Below are 21502 nucleotides of genomic sequence, written 5' to 3'. Positions count from 1 at the left end.
GTTCAGTCAATGGCGTACTATATTGACTTTTACAATGTCGGATAAGGTAAACTAAGCATAACCTATATCCAGTACCACCATTGTAGAAATTATGTAATCAAGCAATATGATGGACACCACTTTAGAAAAGGGTCAAGAAGGGCAAAAAAACAAACTTAAAACATGTTCTTTCAACAACAATAAAACAATGTGTATTACCTCCGACCCTGTAATACAGAGCTGACAGGTTGTAGGTATTCATTACGACCAAGGACTCCATCCACAAATTATTAGTAAAATAATGTGCTGAGGTGATCAGTTGGAATGACACAATTCATAATGTAAATCACAACCACTATGTATGATTTACATTCTGTCTATTCTGAGTGTTTGATAAGCTAATGTGTCCTATAAGGCAGCTGCATATAATGAAGTATTTAGACAATCAACAGAACAGACTTTAAATGTTTTCCACAAAAACAGAAACTTAACACATCCAAGTCAATCAGCAAATTGAACCAGAAAGCTATGAAATGTAAAAGAAAAGAATGGGGTAATATTTTGAATATACTATAAAAATATATATTTTTTATATTCCCTAAACTGCCAGACAATGCATTGACGCTGAGAAGAGATTATACAGTTCTGGCAAGGTGTTCATCACCCGAGTATTCCCGAGAATTACGACCATATTGGTTGATTCTGCACATCATAATCTGATGCAGAAAAAGTGTATTGTGAATAAACGTGAACAGGGGTTGTGAAATATTCTCCAGAAGTTATGTTTTTGCCTGCTTGCCAGTGTATTAGGCCCACCTAGCTAAAAACTAACCCAGTCTAAAACAATGGCACAGAAGTGTAAATATGTCATTCTTTTGTTCAGCACATTCGTATATGTAAAGGCAGACTGCTATCTATTCATCTATCCATTTATCTATCCATCTATCGACATGCAATTTCTTCGCTGAATACTGTCTGCCCATAACTTGAACACCCATGTTCACCATGTGTTTCTCCTCCCTTATGGCATCCGCAAGCCTTTATTTCCATATCCATGTTTTGTTATAATCCCAGTAATGCACACCGAGGGTAATGAAGCATCTGCGCATTTGCCCGGGGGTCCCATATAAGTACATTACTGTCATGCCATAAACATGAGCTGCCTTCACCTCTCTTCTTATCACAAAACAGAGGCTCCTCCAGAGCTGTGGGTGTTGCACATCTGGCGAGGAAGACATGGAGTGACTCATGTGCCTCTGACTTCGTATCAGAGGAGAGAGTCAAAAAGAAAACAGTCTACACAGTAGGTATTAAATTGAACTCAATTAGATTGCAGTTTTTTCAGAGTTGGTATATTTAGATTCTAAGTATTTAAGATACAAATCTTTCAGCCAGATCTGACCGAAAGATAGAAATTTAATTACGGGATCAACATCGGCTCTTGAATGACAAAGAGATGGATTAGACGAAATGGAGGCTCCCTGTCGATAATCCTGTGAGAAAATAGGAGTCACTGGACCGCGAATGGATTTCCAAATCAAATGTAATGGAACAAGGGGCACGGGTTCAGGAGGGAGGTGAAGAATACATGAGCAAGATGCGATTTTCTGCTCATCCTATGACACATATCTCATGCTGTGAGGTCAAATCCCTTAATTAGATATAACGCAAGTCCATACGATGTTTACAACCCTGAGTTGCAAAGCTTTATTGAATATGGATCATTATTCCAAAGCTGTAGTAACATGACTTTGAGGGTCAAGAGACTGACCTCGAGATTGTTGGGAGAGACAAGGGAGACAGAACTTAATTTCATTCAAACATCCTAAATGTTCAAACTGACTCTATTAATCTGTGACCGATAAGGCTTTATGTTACTCTTGATGGCCTTCATCCGTTTGTCCTCATTAGAACTAGCGTAATTGACTGCTTGCATTGAACAATGACTCAGGCCCTTCATTCTGTTCTCTGTTTCACAAATTACATAAATTACCTAAATTTCCAGCCCCTGAAAGCAGACCATGAATAGAATAAACTGAGAGAGTCAGTTAGAAGAAAAAAAGAGATGAAAAAAACAACTATCATCACCAAAACCTGGGTAACCGTAATTGAGAAACTGGCATTCGTCGGGAAAACATTGCTTCAGATTGGATGTCACTGGAAAAGCATAGTGCATCCAGCAGCTGTTGTGAGGAAGATTCTCAACATCTAGTGTCTGAGCTGCATGTAAAGTATATCAGCATGAAGTAAGTAGGTGAAATAAAACCAGCATGTGTTTCCCCTCTGCGCCAGATAGATTTTCTTTGTTTTTGGCCTGGAGGCAAAGAAATAATCACGTAAATGTGCAGTGAGGAGCATTCAATTCCCTATTCAAAATTGTCCTATTACGTCTTAAATGAAGCATTGCATAAACTGACCTTTTATTTATTCTAATTACACATTTTATGTTGTGAATATATATTTTTCAGCTGAATATGATGTTCAGCATAATCTTCATAACAATAATCTAATCAGGTTTTCACTTTTTTTATGAGCTGAAATAGAGGGTTACTAAAAAAATACTGCATTGATGAGGGTGGAGCGTAAAAGCATAAAATTTAGCTCTGCAACAATTTCACATCATTTGACATTTCATATCATTTGGTTTGATATTATGGAGCCTGTGGCATTATCTTCACTTCAATGCATTTTCCAATTTGAGATCCTCTGCCTTCCTGATTTTACCCTCATTTGTAAATGTCACTTAAGTAGAAGTGATGGATATAATTTGCAGTGAAAAAAGGAAGATATGAAAAACAGAAAAGACAAAAATAAAGAGAGAGTTAAAGTGAACAACCAGTGAAAAGCATGCATCTCTGTTTTGTGATTTTATTTTATTATCGAACGATAAATTGGAGGATTAGGATTACATGTATTGGTTAAGAAAATTGATCCCCTTGCTAAAGCTAAAAATGTAAATGAAAAAAATTGTATTATGAAAAAAATGGATAATGAAAGTTTAAATACTGATATTAATTTGACAGCTGCAAGGAGAAAGATTGTTCGATTGTCAAAATATGTTGCATTGTCTTGTCTGCAGGAAATAAATGAGGCTGTCCTCTGACAATAGTTGAGTCCTAGAGGACATTTTCAAGCATATGGCATTGGGACCTCCGTCCCCCAAAAAACAACATAAGGACAAAACCCTAGTAAAAACACAAAATCATGCTTTCTTTTTATAACAGTGATACACTGATCTGTGAACTCTTCGCAAAGACTGTCTTAATGCCTCTGTGCCAAGCTGAGCCAGGAGACCTGAATGAACTGCTTTTTCCTGGTGATGTCAGGCAGAGGCGTAACCTTCCATTATTAGTCTATTGTCGCTGGCTTTTTCCGTCAATGTGTCACACATACTCTCCTTCCCAATTCTCCACATTCAGAGCGTGTCCCTGCAGGGTTTTGCTTTGCCCTTCGTGTCTTAAACAGGGTTAGGGTTAGAACTGGCTATTATGCGGCACATAATTGCACTTCGTCATGCTGTAGATTGTCCCAGTCGGGAGAGTTGCAGCAAGGGACATATATTTGAAGAGGATATACCAGAGGAATAATACCCGGTCATAGCAAATCCATCTTTCTGTCCCCAGTGAAATGTCATGCATTCAAGCAGGAATGTGCTCCACGTCTATTTATTGTATGTATGTATGTATGTATATGCTGGCAGGTGCAAATAAGGGGCCTAGCCGTCTCCAGAGGATCATAATTGTCTGAAGAGCTCATTAGGGGTGCGTCTGACTTCCTGATGGCAAGGAAAGTCGTGCTCCAGTCAAAAGGAAGTGATAGAAAGAAGGTTGTGACCTCGCTTTGTCATCACTGGGAGCTCTCGGCAGCAAACACAGAACACGGCAGCAGTCAAAGTGCTGAGGTTGTGCAGAACTGCTGACAGGCTAAAAAACAGGATTTCCTCTACCATCAGTTTACCCTGTGTTTATCTCTGCCCTGAGTCTTATTATATAAATCTGATATATCTCAACTACTTGTTTGGGGTCTACACCTACACAGTATGAACCTACAACACAGCATAATACATAACATATACTGTATTCTCAATAGAATAACACAGCTCTGTGGTACAGGATAAGCGGTTAAAGATAAAGGATGGTTGGATTGAAAACAAAATAAACATAAATTGAAATGGAAACATACAAACAGTTACAATTGTAATATTTTTGCATACCTCCATATTTATATATATATTTAATGTATTTAGTGTCCTTCCATAGTCCAAAAGTTGCAAGTTGATTTGAGATGAAATTGCCCTTAGGTCTGAAGAGAGCTGTTCATCTGTATTAGCCCTATCGTGACCTGCTGACCTGTGCGTTCTACTGCCCTCGCTACATGGTATTTTGGGATACTCGAGCCAACTCATGGAAAGCGCTCACAGGTAAGAAAATACATGTTTGCTGAATTTGTATTTGTGAATACACTTCTCTTTTGCAAGGCAAGGACACACAGAACCAAAACTTGGTGACTGTGATATTGATTTTTTTTTAACCTGAGGCAACAACACTGACACCGACTGCAGCTGTGACATTTTGAGGTTCACAGTTTTTGTCATTTTTTTTTTGTAAACTTTGGCTGTGGGTTATGAAACAAACACAAAGCTCAAAACATCACAATCACCATGTGACAAATCTGTATCTAATTGAATCCACCCTTTGTTTGGAGGATTGGTTTCGACAGCAGAAGGTGCTGTAGCATGTTCACCATCAGAGCTAAATACTCAAATGGATGTTGGCGTTCAGTTGTGTCCCTCTTTAAGATAACAGACTGTAAGCAACACAGTTCATTTGCTTTTTTTGTCCTGATAGACAATTTCAGGCAAGACACCATCAATATAATTTTTCAACATGACATTTTCCTCGCTGCAAAGCCAAAGCACAGCTCGGCCTAGAACATGATGGCCAACAGTTGTTTGTTGATGCCCATGCTTTTTGGCAGAGAATGATCTGCGTTAGCTACATGCGAGAGAGAGAGTTGATTGATGGATTGCTAATTGTGTCCTTGGTAAGCAGCAGATGCCTCGTCACAGATGCTAGAAAAAATTTGACTTGCCCATGAAAAAGGAGTACAATTTGTAACATTTGAGTTTAGCATTTAAAAGTAGTTAAAAAGTAGACTAGCAAATGCAGAATAAATGTAGTTTCTATAGTCAAATATACCTGCATTTGATCATTTTTGTACCCAGATCTAGACGGACTTTGGCTATTTGTATTATTTTGTTCACAGCCTTTCACCACAAGCGTTGCTGCAACGTGAGATTGACACCACTAATGCAACAGCTACAACACATTACAGCTGGCATTGCTTGCACATATCTCTCAACATGGAGATGACTGAGTTGGCGGTTAGCAGCTAATGGCGTTACCAAAAGTGCTGACAGAGCTAAGAGTGTCAACCTATGGAATAGGAAAGTAGCTGGTATACTTCCATTTAGAGTCTGGTAAGGAGTATCACTATTAAACACGCCCCTAACAGAACGTTTAACCATAACTAGCTCGAAAACCAGTAAAAAGTAGAATTAGCTGTCAGACCTTGGTCAAAGCTGGTCGATGCTAGGGTATGGCCAGTCTTCGTTTGAGGGGTGGGACAAAACAAAGAATGGAAAAAAAACTATGAGGATTGCATTACAGCTCATTTTAAGGCTGCCGGCTGCAGCGCTCTCGCATAATCGTAGGCCAAATAAAAATATTGTTGTCTCCATTAGTCACTTAAGACACAACAACGTAAGAAAATATGACCCAGGTTGAGATTAAGTTGAAGCCCGGAGGCACAAACAACAGCCACAACTGTCATCCGTGTAACATGTAGCATAAAAACAACCCTTTCAATCTCTGGGGAAGAACCTACCACAGCAGTGCTCAGCGGGGGCTTTGTGAATATCTCCACACCCGCCCAGAGCTTACTAATCACTTACTATAATTATTCTGTTAAATGTTACTGACATACAGGCAGACGGGTCATAAAAATATACATTCTCAGTGTAATAACAACACTAAAGACACTATTGTCTGACTAGCTTATTTAGATTGCAACTGGTGCCTTTACATATATACTATATAAAACTAACCATTATTGTTGTACGTTTAGTAATTATAATTTTCTCTATCAATATAAATGGTGTAATATTTATATTTTGTGATTGCCAATCAGTCAATTCCAATGATTGCTTTATCCCTATGACTTGTTGGTGGGTCAGTCACTAATAGATACTCATGATGTGAAGACACACTTCCTTCAACTTCAAAAATTAAGTTATGTAGATTTTGATAAATATTCCCACACGTTATAGTCTTCATCACTAGATGGAGTTTGCTCAACTGGTTTTATAAAGTATTTTCATATCTTGGTGTGGTACATGTTTTATAGTATTCTACTATGTCATCTATACATTTGGGTTCAAGAGTTAAGTAATTTCATACTGGGGGAAATATACATAGGATTATCATATGTAATGACACATAAAACGCATGGTCTCCACATACTTTAAGCGCCATATATTCCCTTGTGTAAACCACATGAAGCACTAAAATGTTAAGAGAATCCTGTCATCTCCATTTAAAAGCCTGATCTTGAATGAACAAGTAGGCTGTAGCTTTAAAAAAAAGAAGAAGAAAAAAGCCTCTGTTAAGGTGAAGATAATACAACAAACATAAAGCAATATGAGCTGAACTGCATGGGCAATATATGGCTTGGAGTGATTCCTTACCAGAGGATACTCTCCTTTCCCCAATCAGCAACATAATTAAATCAATAATACAGTAATAGCATAACCAAAATCCCTTATTATTATTATTATTATTATTATTATTATTATTGTCGTAATAATGTATATACATTGCGGTTGTAGCTGAGTTTTCCCTCTGACTTTAATCTGATGTAAAACACTAACATTTCAAGAGATATTTTTTAATAATGATTATTGTGAGAGTATTTAATTAAAGCTTTCCTCAAAATATGCATTAAATGTCCCAGTTAAAATATTTGGCTATTTTAATTAAATATAGTGTTGTATCTTGTCTTCTTGTGGGAGGATGCCCTTCATTGCTCCCCACATAGTTTTGTGTGAAGTTGAGCAGAAGGCTTAAGATAAGGGAGCGATGGTGGGGAATGTGCTTTTATGGCTTTTTCCCATATATTTTTCTCAGAAGAATCTCTTTCTACCAACACACAAATGACTATTTCAATCAGTCTCTTTTTTGTTTCAGAAAGATACACAGGTTTTGAAGCAGCAATCTTTGTGGATATATATTATTTATGTATTTTTCATACGCCTTGGATTGGTTCAAATTAGCTGAACGCCTACCTGATCATTTAATGATTTTCTGGGCATAAAGGATGTTGGGATTCTTCATTAAATAGCCGATCAACACCTTAAAGGTCAGCCCACCTTAAGAGACACTGAGCCGGAGCTGATGCTAACCTTGGTGCTAACCCCCTTCACTTTAAGCTGCAGGTGGCTGGTAAGCAAGACACAGGAACAACGACAACAACAGTGACAGTTGGAAATGGAAAGCAGCTATTTTCTGAGGCGCTGTCAAGATGTGGATGCCATTTCAGACCAGCAGTGATACAAGAAACCTAAACGTGACATAAACAGCAGGAGTCTAACAGGAATCGTCGTATCATTATATACTAAATATCTTTGGGTATTGGACTGTTGCACTGACAAAACAAGGCATGCCTTAAATATGTCACCTTCAGTTCAACAAACTTGATGGGAATGTTTCATCTCCACTGTATTTCATAAACTTAATATTGAGAATTAAAGCATGGTTGTAGCATAAAGTAAATGTGCAATCTGATTTGATAATTTGATAATGGAATTAGACTACTACCACTAGTAGTAGTCACAGTTATTACAATAGTAATATAGGAAATACTGCAGATTTGCATAAGCTCAATGCTTTTCTGTCTTGCAGCCTGAGTGTCTGATTCAGATGGGCGCATTTAGCATATAAATCTAGACAAAAAAAACAACCTTTCTTAGCAATCTTGGCTGTATTACATTTTGTTAGAAATAAAGAGCAGGAAATGAGATGTACATAGTGAATGCATGCAATCAATCTGCACCATTGCCACCAGTTCTTGAAAATCCCTGATGACTCAATAACAGCTTTTATCAAAGGCCATTCAGCTGCTGCCTTCTTTTTGATGAAATGTGCTGATTTCCTCTGTAATGTGCCGAGCATTTGTGTCCTCAGCCTTTGGCCGCTGCAAGCTTCCAGTCAGCTGGTGGTATCTGCAGCTGCTCTGCCCTCTGCCCTTTGACAGCTTGGCTTCAAGTCACTCACTCACTTTTTCCTCCAAACATGAAATATGGCACGCTCTAATACTAACCCTTATATCCTCTTACTGACTGGGCTTTGGACTAATCTTTGGGCTAATGACAATTGACTGACTGCAAATGATCACTGGCGCACAATATAAGTAAAAAAAAGATTTGAGTGTAGAGACATAGTGCCTAACTAGAAATCATCTCGCTACATGATCACACCAGTCGCGATCCCAAATTGAGCTATCCCCCCTACTTCCACCGCCATAGAACTCACCCTTCATTTTGAGCTCAACTACACACCTGTCAAATCGCATAACTGCATCTTGCACAGTTGTGGACCAAATCTGTTCACACATAAACACAAACACCTAATTAAGCAACCCAAAACTGCTTCTCTGGTAGTTGTTAATGCAGTAGGTGTCTCCAGGACATTTTTTTCCATGATAACTCATATGTTGACTCACAATGTTAAAACAATATCACTGTTGTGGCGAGTAAAAAACAACTTGGTGTTATTTTCCTTTTACTTCTGAAGGTAAGTCCTTCTGAAGGTAATCATCTGAAGTCATTCTGTCATGAGTCTTCTTATATACTTGCATCCTAAAATTCATTAGGAGAAACTGCTCAAGCCAAAAGTAAAGTGTCGGCAGTGGGTGTGTGGGCTCATGCTCTTGCCTATGTAGTATGAGAAGTGAAGAAGTGTGGCACTGAGCCAAGGTGCCCTTGGAGCCGCTCTACCTCTTCGTCCAGAACATTCCACGGGCGAGAGCCCAGAGACCTCATGATGGTTAATTATAGAAGTCCAAATAAACAGAAGCTGCCAATCAGCAGAGAATCTCACCAAACTCTGCTCTCCACTGCCTAAAGAGCTGGAAAGCAGAGGAGAAACTTCTATGGACTGTGTGTGTGTGTGTGCGTGTGTGTGTGTGTGTGTGTGTGCGTGTGTGTGTGTGTTTTATATTAGCATCAGTTAATATATAACCGACTATTTGTGCAAGTTTGATTCTTTAACGGGATATGTTATGTAAACATCTCATTATTTAATATCAGATATGATTCCCTTTACATAAAGCTGTAATGTGAACATACTTTTCAAAGCATTAGGTATATACAGTAGGTACTATAATGATTCTTCAGTTGTGCATCATTTTTATATTTGTACTTTATGTTTGCATCTTGGCCTTTTTGTAATAATGTTTACATTACATGTCACCTTGTACGTTACTTTTGGTTGAAAACGATTTACTTTTACCCTCTTCTACAATTCACACGGTTTACGTGTTGATACCACTAAGCGCAGTTCTCGGCAAGAGGAAACAACCAACATATACTCCCTGTCAAGTCAACAGGAGGAAAGTATGTGTTCCTTAATTTAAAAAATAGATCTCAAGTGGAGTATTGTATCATTTTTAATCAAAGTATAAGCGACTGTAATGTATCTGAACTTTGGAGTGAATGATTTCAAGGCTGCAGCATTGTTGCATCACACTAGATCTGAAGCCATTCATTTCACATTCTAACGAGAGTGAAGATAAAATACTAGCCATAAAAACTTGATCGAGCCTGCTGAAGCCAAACGCACCATGCTTAGCTAATATCTAATGTTTATGGCATTTAAATAGTGCAGGTCTGTACTCAGAACAGGGAGACTGAATAGCGTTGGGTTCAGCACTGTGAGCAGCCCAGTCACACATTTGCTCATGCACTGAGTTTTTAAATAATTAAGATGCTGGTTCATTTTATTATGTTAAGAGTAACCTGTCAAACCTTTTTGCTAAAACCTTATTCTGAATGTCGAAACTTTCTTAACCTACCCTCCCTTCCATCTCCATCATATATGCCTCTTTCTCCTTACACAACCCTCTGCACATCCATCCATCCTCTCGCATTCATTCCATTTTGTGCCTCTCCCTTTTTCAGGTAACGTCTCGGGGAGCTCGTAGGCTTAAGTGACATACAGATGCGAATGTGACATGTGGATGTGAATATATATGTGCATGTGGTGTGAATATAAATTGACTTGAGGAATATGCTTTATTTGGCTGGTAAACAAGGAAACAAAAGAAGTAAGCAAAAGTAGGGCACAAAAAAAGAAACAAAAGTCATAAACTCATCAAAAATGATAAGCAAGTAATTGGCTTTCTGTCATTTAGCAATTGAGTTAATCAGGAAGGTTTTTATTGACATGTATTGGAATGTGCTCTATAAACCATCATTATCATTTTTTTTTAGGAAAGTGATGATTGGTATGCAGATTCACTTCTAGAAATTAATAATGATACAATGATTCATTCATATATCTAACAGACTGCTCTCAAGTAACATTACTTTCTACTTCTGTTATTCAGGAACTAACTCATTTAATAGCGGTTAGTTCTGTGTTTAGTCCATGGAAACTACTTATTTGCATGTAGTGTTACTAATGAGGAAATAATAAAGTAAAAAGAGTAGATTAGATTAGAAAATGTTATTAATCTCTAGTGGGGAAACTCATTTGCCACCAACAACTCATACAGACAACAATAGACACACAGACAAGACACACAATTTAAAATAATAAATAACAAACAAAAAATGAGACATGATTGACATCAGAAAGATGCTAAATCTAAAAACCACAAAAAAAATGTAATGTAATGCTCCTGGAACAAAAGACCATCTGAGTCGCTCACAATGAGCTTCTGAGTTCGCTAAAAACATGGTGATTTTGGATGGCTTTCAAAAGAAACAATCGTTTTTAACTTTTAAAAAGCTAAATATGTCAGAGACTCAAGTGCAGAGGAAAACGACAGGAGTCACGATGAGTAAAAAAAAATAAAAATATTTTACTGGACAAAGTAAAAAAACAAGGAAAAAGACTGATCCTGGCGACACAAACTCACGGGTACAAAGACAATCTGGCAGGGGACAAGGTGAAGCAGGGGAGTATATGTATGAGAGGGGAAACACAGGGCTTACACAACAAGGAAACACTGGGGAGACACAAATATACATTGAACGAACAGGGAGTTAAAATAGTTTGTAACTATGGAGTAGTTATTCATGTTTTTCAAATCATCCAAAAGTGGCTCCATGACATACACTGTATTTCACATGATACAAGATGGAAATATCCACTGAAAAAGGTCAAGGCTCTCACGAGTAGTACTGACAGGAATTGTGTTGGCGGGAAAGGCAGCAGACAAGAGCATAGTTTCAGAAGATGATTTCCAATTTCCATCAGGCATGAATAAAATCATGATTCTGCCAATATTGCTGCCAAGTTGAAGCGACAGAGACACAATGCAGCTGCATCTTGTGTTTGTAGTACAAGGAATGAAACCGTCACCTTCCTGCATGGCCTAATCACAGAGATTCATTTAGAAGTCGATCCTGAAACGTCGGTGGGTAGAGGAGAGCACAGCGTTGGGAAAACAGGCATCAAAGTCTTTCAAATAATTTCCTTTGCACGAGTTTGGCAATGCAAGTCGGTGCAAAGTAGAACAGCCAGTGTTTCGCTATTTAAACTCAGATATACAAAGAAGGTAAACAGAAGCTGCTTAAATATCAGAGGGTGATTCTGTGGCAAGAGTGCGAGTTAATACTGTATCTAAAAACTCTGAAATATTTAGTGGATGATGAGCACACTACATATTGATGCAGAAGCACAGCAAAAACCAAGAGAATAGGAATTCTTAACATCACACTCCGATATGAAACTGTTCATAAGGAGTGTGAGATTCTCCAAAGCCATGCTTCTTTCAGACCTTGATTATTGAGCAGCTTAGGGATAACCCCCTTTTGATCGCTGTTCACGTACAATTGGATACAATAGTCCACAACAATCTAAGACAATTAAATTGTAACGCGTCTCATTGTCCCCACTAAGGCAGGTAGGTAGGCCTACATGTTTTCCTAGTGGGAATAAACAACTCTGAGCAAACTGCTGGATTCTTTGTTGAACTGCAATTTCATGTTAATTAGCAGCCATTCTGTGAGCGCCGCCTTGTATCGTGATGAGAGCTCACGAGGCAGCAGTCGCATGGGTTGATCGCAACACAGAAGAAAGAACAGGGACAGGAAGCCGCGGACGTTTGTGTTGCAGTGTCACTCTCTGTTTCACAGCGGTTACAACCCCACTACACATAAATAAAGAATTATAAATGACAAATTAATTGGCGCATACTGAATTCTGAGAGGAGCGTGTGTGTGGTTTTTTTTGCATTTGTGTACGTGTGTTCAAGTGTGTGGAAAAGAGAGAAAGAGAGAGAAAAAAAAAAAGAGAGAGAGAGAGAGAGAGAGAGAGAGAGAGAGAGAGAGAGAGAGAGCTTACAGTTTGTGTAACTGCACATGACGGAAGGCGGTACGAGGCAGAAAGATGGGGAAGATGGGAAAGAGAGAGTCTCTGTGTGCAACCTTCTGTTAAGATTTGGCAATGGACGATTCGACTCATCCACTCCTATCTCGTTACTGTGACACTCCAGCCCATTAAATAGAATAGATTATTGATTTTGCTCTCTGCGCCTGCTCTGAGATTTTCCATCAGACTTTCTGTGCAGTGAGAGAAGTGCTGAAGAAAAGCACAAGTCATTATGTGTACCGCCACACAAAGATACATCATTTAGCCAAACAGGGAGGGTTACATGAAAAACCTGGTCATGGCGGCAATCTGCTTCTCAGGAGGCTGAGGGTTGTCATGGTGCTAATGCAGAAAGTAAGTCCAAACCTCTCATGTGGCATATTGATTTGAATGAGGGCAGGGTTATTGCAAAATGCACATGCTGTTTTTGAATCGATCTTGCATCACAGAAAGGACGAGGTGAGCCCATTTGATAATCAACAGAGTAGGCACTGAGAAAAACTCCCTGCTCATCATCAGACTTGGATATTGAGTAATGACATCTCATCCCCAGGTGCCCATCACAAGACTGTTCACTTGGCTCAACTCTCCGCAAGAAGAATTGATTTACTACTCATAATTTAACTGCACTCCTGTTCTTGTCGCTGAATATTTTTCATCATATCATCTCTCATATATTTTAAGCGTAGACACTAAACTGCTGGTGTACTCAGTAAAGACCATCATTATTTAAAGGTAATGTGACCGTAATTACAAAACATTTGCTCGTTCCCGTGTTTAAAATGGCCGCATTTGATTATTTTCTTGGGTGTAAATAATATCTCATATCAATAAATCAGGTGACAATTTTCTCCAAACCGAATACCTTTGATTTTTTAGATTGCCAGTAAAAATAAAACAAGCAACATAAGGTCGTCACTTTAAAGCCCTGGGGATTTGTAGTTGTCATTCTCACTATTTTCTGACAACAACTATTTTTTTAATTGCAAAAGATAATTGACAGACTAATCAAAGCAACCCTACACTGTAAAAACAGTGTAGACATTGTATTTCTTTAATTATAAAATCCTTAGCTTCAGGTACTAATGCAACAGGATTCAATGCATATTTGTATTTGCTTTCATATATATAGACTATTCACAGGAGATACAATCTTGGTCAGATTGCCAGATTGTGCAATGAATGCCTAGTGTATCACAGGCTAATAAAGTAAATAGTAAAAATATATCTGCAGAGATAGAGGACAGAGAACTCTGATACTGACTGCAGATGTCTGTGTTCTTCGTTTTTTCTATAATATTAATAAGTTCACTGCTGCTGCGAGAAACAACATTAAGCCTAGTTTTGTTTTATATTCTTTCCTGAATGTAAAGACAATCAGGCTGACAGAGCAAATGTGTTTAATATGCACACTCCAAAATTTGTAAAGTCATATTGTCATCGCAATACTGAACAATGATCAAAGAAAAAGCAGCCAGTGCAGTGCAGCAACAGCAAACGAGGGCACACAGTGTCACTGACGCGACGCACCTGAAACCAGGCCCAGCCAATTGCAGACCAGTGGAGAGCTGCAGCGCTAGCAGCCTCGCATGCACTCAGCAACCAAACAAAACCATGAAGACAAAAGGAAGGAATGTGGGTAGATTAAAGTCTTTGGTTCTGAATATATGGACTGCAAACATTACACGTTTACTTATTCATTGTTTTTTCGTTGGAGAGAACAGGTGATTATTAACACTTGGTGGCTGATGAGTGAGAAATTAAAAAATGACAAATGAATGATTTCACAAAAACAGCAATGATATGATGAGAAATTATGAAAACCTCCAAAAGACAAAATCAGTTTTGTTGCAAGAAGCTGTATTATAATTTATAGATCTGTTTTCTTTTTATCCCGGCTTGAAGTGAGTCAATAACATTACATTTTTAATCAATAATATTTTAGTATTCCATAACATGTAACAGCATCTGTCTTTGCTTCTGGGCAACAACCTCAACATATCAGCTTTTACTGCAGCTGCCACTGTGTTCACCTCCATGTGGCGCATGTTGCAGCGTGGACTTTACAATGACCAAACAGCTGGAAAATCTGTCGCCAGCCGACATGAATGAGTGAATGAATGCGTTTGTGAGCCTGTGAGTGAATTAAACGTCACACTGTGATGCTTTGCATCTTAAGCAGTTCTCTTGTCTTCTGCCTCCTTCTCTCAAAAGGCATGGTCCAAACTATTGCAAGTGAAAACTTCTGAATGGGGCTGTGTAGTGTGGCTAAATCTGTGACTGATTAGCATAGATCATGCAGTTAATAAGCTCATATATACACAATAAAACACAATATCAGCCACATTGTAAGCTCAGTGCATGTTGTGCTGCAAGGTGGGTTAAATAAAATCAGTCAGATTTGTAGAAGCGGTGTCATAGCAGCAATGAGCATTTGGTCATAAATAACAGATTATGTCTGTGATGACCAAACATTTTACCATGTCTGTTTGACAAGGCAATTGTCAACTTTTGTGTGGGAAAAAATATAGCGGCCTTAGCCAAATGAAGGAAAGCCAAGCGCAATGTATATCTACATAATATAATGTGTCAATGCACTCAAAATAAAATGGAACACAAAAACAAAAGGCCGCCGCACAGACACAATTCTCTCCATGACATTGTCGTCCTTTTAACTGCTGAATGAGTTGGTGCTGAGAGCAAAAAAGGGCTTTTCACTCGTATTCAAGTCCATTAAAGATTTCAGTAAAGGAGAGAAGCGCATAATTGATCAATGCCATTCATTAACCTGGCCAGTTTTAATCGGGACCCACTGAGCAGGTTGCCGCTGACAGCTGCAGTTAGTGGGTGGTTCGGCTCCTGTCTCATTGACAGAGATGATTGCTGTGCTGATTACCCATAATTAAAAAAAAACAGGATTCAAATTAATGACACTCACCAATGACAGATGGATTCCCGTTCTCCCAAATTTGGAATGCATTGTATGGACATTTTGAGAATGGTTAAGTCTCTTGTGTTTTCTACACTGTAGATTAGAAGATGTCAAATATATCCTCAGAGTACATCATGTGATTTGACATTGCCATTTAGAGTCATAGTGACATCATATTTTATAAATGTTCACCAATGATAATGGTACTTTTTTTGCAACATCAGTGAATAACTGGGTGACCTCTTTGTACCTTCTCTCTGCTTCCTCTTATTTATCACCCTTGCCTCGGACTTTTCCTCGACACATCTGTTGTAAATTGTCTCTGCGCCATTGTGACCTGATTTCTGTTCATTAGCTTTCACTTTCCCTTCCTTCAGCACTGCGAAGGCGGACTCCTCTCCCTTCACTGACTTGTCTGATAGGATTTAGTCCGCTCTATGCTGATGCAATCTGGGCAACTGCAATTCTGGCCCGTCTCCTGGTGATGTAGCACGCCCCACCACCCTCAACGGACATGCAACAACCAGTCAGCGTTTTGGTGGGGATATTGCCACTGTCATTACAAAGACATATAGAATCAAAGCAAGGGCGGCACGGCTCACCAAATGTCAACAACAGAGGCTATGTCAACAGTCTTTATCAGCTTTTCAGGAAGTTGGAGATTGACAGAATTTAGGAAATAATATGAATAAAAAAACACAGTTTTTCATTGACATTGAAAATAAATATGGCTTTGGAGCAGCGTTGCTGTGTGTGTGTGTTTGTGTGTGTGTGTGGTGGGGTGTGGTGTGGTGTGGTATGGTGTGGTGTGGTGTGTGTGTGTCAAAAGAAGACAAAGCCAAATCAAATAAGAAGGGAAGCTAGACTGAAAGACTGGAAGAGATGAAGACAGAGAGGGAAACATTATGCAAGCCTATATTTCTATATTTCCCTACCACAATCATTGTCTGCACAACTGCATGACATGCATTGCAAGGTGTAAGGTGAGAGATTTTTCATGGCAACAATTCACTTTTTCTTTTCTGTTCTACTGCCACATCCAGGGGTTGCAAACCAGCCTGACTCATTCTTTCTGATGCAAATCCCCTCAGGAAAGCCTGTGGTCTGCCTCTGGCTTGTGGTGAAATGCCACCAGTAGTGAGTGCTATAGCCTCACATTCAGCTTCCCCGCATTACAGCCACAAAGCCCAGCAAAGCATCCCAGAGACTTGGGATTGAGGAAATAATGTTAGCTACTCACACACTCCTCTACTACCAGCAAAAACCAGCAGGCCACACATGTCTGTAATGAATATGGGAACAGTGCTAGTAAAGCAGCTCTGTGGTGCCAAGAGCCCAAAAGAGGTGGATATAATGTGTTTAAATACGAAGACAAGTATCTCTCCTGCCCATCCTTTAATGAATTGGTTCATGTAAATACAAATTGGCAAGACTGTTTATATGGTGTGCAGACAGTTTTTTTGAAAATATGAAAAGGCAACTGCTTTTTGAATTCATCGCACTGTTTGTCCCTTGTTGATTAAATGTCACAGCGTTAATGTGACATTACTATGTTCATTCAGATTGGTGTAAAATGGAGGGGAAAGTAATTAGCAATGCTGTACTCACTTCAACAGTAATGGTGGATTATTAATCCATAGTGCATTTAATGCAATCAACTGAATATTCATATGAACTAACTTGTGTGGTTCATACAGTCCAATTTTTAGTGACAAATCAATGGTATTGCCTAATTATGTACATGTAGGCTATTACTTTTTTTTAAAGGTTTAATGCAAATGCGGATCTATTATTCTAGAATGGGTGTCATGAATAAATATGAACAAAAAACTTCAAGTATGTTTAATTCTGATTGCAGGGTGGGCTCATGCAGGTCTGTGGCTTCCACATTATGCATATTACGACAGCACTTGCTGTGTCCTGACAGGTTGACAAATGTCAGGGAAACATGCTGATTAAATGATGTGTTTTCTATCTAATTATTGAAGAATGTAAAGAATTGGTTTAAAAGTGCTTCCTGGTGATTTGTCAAACACGTGAAGTCTTTTACATGCACCCAGATAACCAGGTTTTATTAATACATGTCTTACAGGCTATGAGAAATGACTTAACTTCACTATTCATATTCATACAAGTATTGACCTCAGTACAGAAGAGTCAAGGAAGCTACTCTAAAGGCAACATTTGTCTGTCATAATGTTATCATACTTCTTATTTTTTTCAAAGGTAATTCTGGCTAACCATATGAGAGTATGTAATGGCTAAATGAGAAAGCAAAACATACTGTCTTGTCCATTTCCCTGCAGAGTGCCAGTCCTGGGAGGTAGAATGGAAAGTGCTAAGTTAAATACTTTGATGTAATCAATGACCTCAACAATGCAGTTAATGAAGAGATACAGTAAATAAAGAGCCCAAACATAGAAGTAAGGCCTTTAAATACCTCACTCCAAAATGAAGTGATTAATATAGCATCCCACCATCTGATACTACTGTCCAAAGGTTCCTTGCTCAAATTAAAAACTATTGCATAACATAAAGCCATCTATTGACTTTATAATTTGCATGCAGGTTTAATCCCTTACACCCTTTGATTGGTAAAACCCATCCACTTTAAAGCACTGACATAAAAAAAGATTACCAGTGATTAAGTATGACAAATGTAGGATCTTAAATCCATGTTTATTCTCCTTAGCATCAAGGGACTTACATTTATTGGGAATCTAAAACATTTGTTTTAATGTTTACATTACTGAGCCTGTCTAACTAGGGAGGTATGGTGCGTCCTCAGAATAGTCACAAAGCTGCACCAAGGTGAATGGATCCTAATTATTTCCACCCCTGTACTACAACATAAGACTGTGGCCGACCAGGCTGCTGCTTTACATACACAATGTTGAAGCTAATATATGCAAATACGACCCAGAACCACCTTTAAGCTCTATCTCTGGGGGAAGTCTTTCTCGCGTGACCTTGTTGAGGTCGCCGTTGCCTGCTCACAACTTCCAATCCCTTTCGAGGCAGAACTGATAATATACAGCCCATAGAAAATTACTTTGATGCCCGGGCAAAACAACTGTTTACTAATCTCATTTCATGATGTCTCCAAAGCAAGGTCCTGACCATTCATACTTGAAAGGAAGAAGGTAACATAAAAGGTGCACAGATCTACGCTCTGTATGTCTGCCATGACTACTGCTGTATTGTGAGATTGAATAAATGCAAGCCACAATTGGCTAACCCCTCGTCAAGACAACAATGGCCTGCGAGGCGTCGTGCAAAAACACATTTGATTCAAACTTAAAAACAAGCAGCTCATGGTTGTGAAGAGGTACAGCAGTGTGTTGACTGGTAGTCCCGTTAGCTGTTAGCCAAACGCACATTTAAAGTGAGCCAAATAATAACTGGTGTTGTACACACCACTCAAAAGCAAGCAGCACTGTACACAACCAATTGGCTCAAAATCATTATATACTATACTCCATTAAATATTTCCAAAAACTTAGTTAAAGTCACTTGCTTATTAAGGGCCGTGTCGTGGCAATGCAGGTCAAACACACACCGTCCAAAACAAAACCACAGCCAAGACGTATGCAGCAGTGTGTGTACTGGTTGTTCTGTTGGCTGTGAGCCAAACACACACAAAGTGTACAAGTGGGGTTTTGTAAATGCACTCAGCTAAGTTATCTCCAAAAATGTAAGGTTAACGGTTAAGAGTAATGAGGAGTCGGCAGACAGTCAACGGCAGTCTAAAACAGACAATAAAAGCTGTTTTGATCAAATGTGAGCAACCATTACCTCAAAAGATCCTTGAGCATGCAGCCATTGTAGGCGCCCAAAATGTTATGCAGTTTGATCTTATGCAAGTAACACAGTATTTAAAGAATACAAACTTATGTCATATTCGATCCATTGTTTGGCCATTGTCCATTGCCGTGGCCAAATGCAATACAATTTAAATAAAAAAGCAATATAGCTTAGAAAATGGTTTGGTTTCTAAATGATGCCACCGTCCCTTAAGATATAACTCATATATTTAACATGTGAGCATTTAGGTTCAGCTTGTTATTTAAGTAAAACACCTTTTGTGCAAAGTTAAAGCTTAATGCTGTGTACTGTTCTTTCTTTCTCTAGCAGACCGTAGTTGATCCGTGATCAGTACAGATCCTTTAAGGGAGAATTGTAATGCAATAATGTGTTCAAATGCAATCTTGTAAATTGTTTTTGGCAAGCGACTTGAAAATATGCAGTTCTTTGAAGGAGGTGTTTTCATAGCAAAATAAAATAGTTATCTCTTGACACTAGTTATTGTGTAGTGACTGTTCAAGCTTGCGATATTAAAGGGAAATAAATAAAATGCTCAGTGTGCTCTGTGCTTGAAACTTTACATGACAAATTCCTTCAATTCTTTTACACACTCTTTGTCTATTTACATAGAGCTTTTGTTCTTAACAGATAGTTATCACTAATCCTGTGCCCCACTGGTATATTGTAGAGCAATTTACATTGTGCTCTTTAAAGAGGAATTATACTGCAAACCAGAACCATTGTACAACTGTTAAACAGACTAATGAAGTACAATAGTAAAATGCATTAGTACAATTTTATAAAACTTGCACATGTAAAAGCCTTATTGGTGGTAGATGAGCCTTGAGCAGAGCTACTTTAAAATATTCATTAGATACCTATAAAATAGTTTTGATTAACAAGTTGTGATTTACTATCTGAGTACATTTTATGACAACTAGCCTTGGCTTCATCTGTTTGTATCAATATCTACAAAAGTATGAAAATGGGGCCACATATTCATACACAAAGATGTATTTTGTAGATAGTTTAATTCCAAACTAATCCATAAAACGAATACGACATGAACATAAAAACACCCCCCCCCCCCCTCCTCGTCCACCACCTTAAAATAACCTTGTTTATTTATGTTGAATAAGAATACATTTAAGTAAAATCCTCCTATCTGGCTACTTACTGGCTGGCTACTGCATATCATTGAGGAAAGGCCTGCGAGAGCTGCAACAGCACTCGGGTGGTTGGTCTAAATTCCCTCTCATCACATCTTCCCTCTGTCCTGCCAGCCTCCTCATTGACAGTCAAGTCACATTCGAAACAATCCTCAGGCAATAATTGCCATAAACAAAAAAACCTGTTTATCTGGTTGGAACAGCAGTCCCAATGAATACATGCTACCATGGGGAGTGAAGGGAAAAACAGGAAAGAATGAAACCTTGATATTCATACAAAAGAATGAAATCAATTTGAACCAAATACATATCTCCCTTTTCTGTCCCTCTGTTTAGCTTCTTTGATGCTTTGGCTAAAATAATAGTTCTTGTCGGCTTGAGTGTGCAAGCAGCGCCCGGTCTGGTTGATAATTATAGATTAGCTTGGCACTGGCATTATCAGGGTAAGCTGTTTCCTAATTATGTGAGGGGAGATAGAAACATGGTACTGCACCTGCCACGGACAGAAATGTTCTTAGCGAGGTAAGTGAAGCCTCTGATAGTCCACAATTGTTTATCTCATGGCTCTAATTTGTATATAAAGAGGTAGTATTAAGCTATGTTTAGTCCACTAGCTTAAACATGTACTACCCAAATGACAGCTGCCTAAGAGGTGAGTGTCTGCAAATGGTTTAGAACCGGGATCAATGCATCGCAGTATCATCCATCTTTATTGATCAGCAACATATAGTTTCTTTGACAATGTCATGGTGTAACTCAGGGTCTCTATAGTTAGTTGAATTAGTCATGGTGTTCCCCAAATTTTACATAACTTATATGAGTGACTTTTACGGATTCACACAATTTGGGGTAAAGAGAGGACTAGTATCGAATCAGTACTCAATATCAGCAGATACCCTACGTGTTTGGGTATTGAAATGAGTATTTTGATGATGTTCAAATGTTTTTAGATATTGAAATTAGGT

The sequence above is a fragment of the Clinocottus analis genome, unplaced genomic scaffold (assembly GCF_023055335.1).
Source record: "Clinocottus analis isolate CAN_PGR_092001 unplaced genomic scaffold, fCliAna1.0.p SCAF_9, whole genome shotgun sequence".
Lineage (NCBI taxonomy): Eukaryota > Metazoa > Chordata > Actinopteri > Perciformes > Cottidae > Clinocottus > Clinocottus analis.
The sequence above is the reverse complement of the archived record's forward strand: the minus strand, read 5'-3'. Positions refer to the sequence as shown.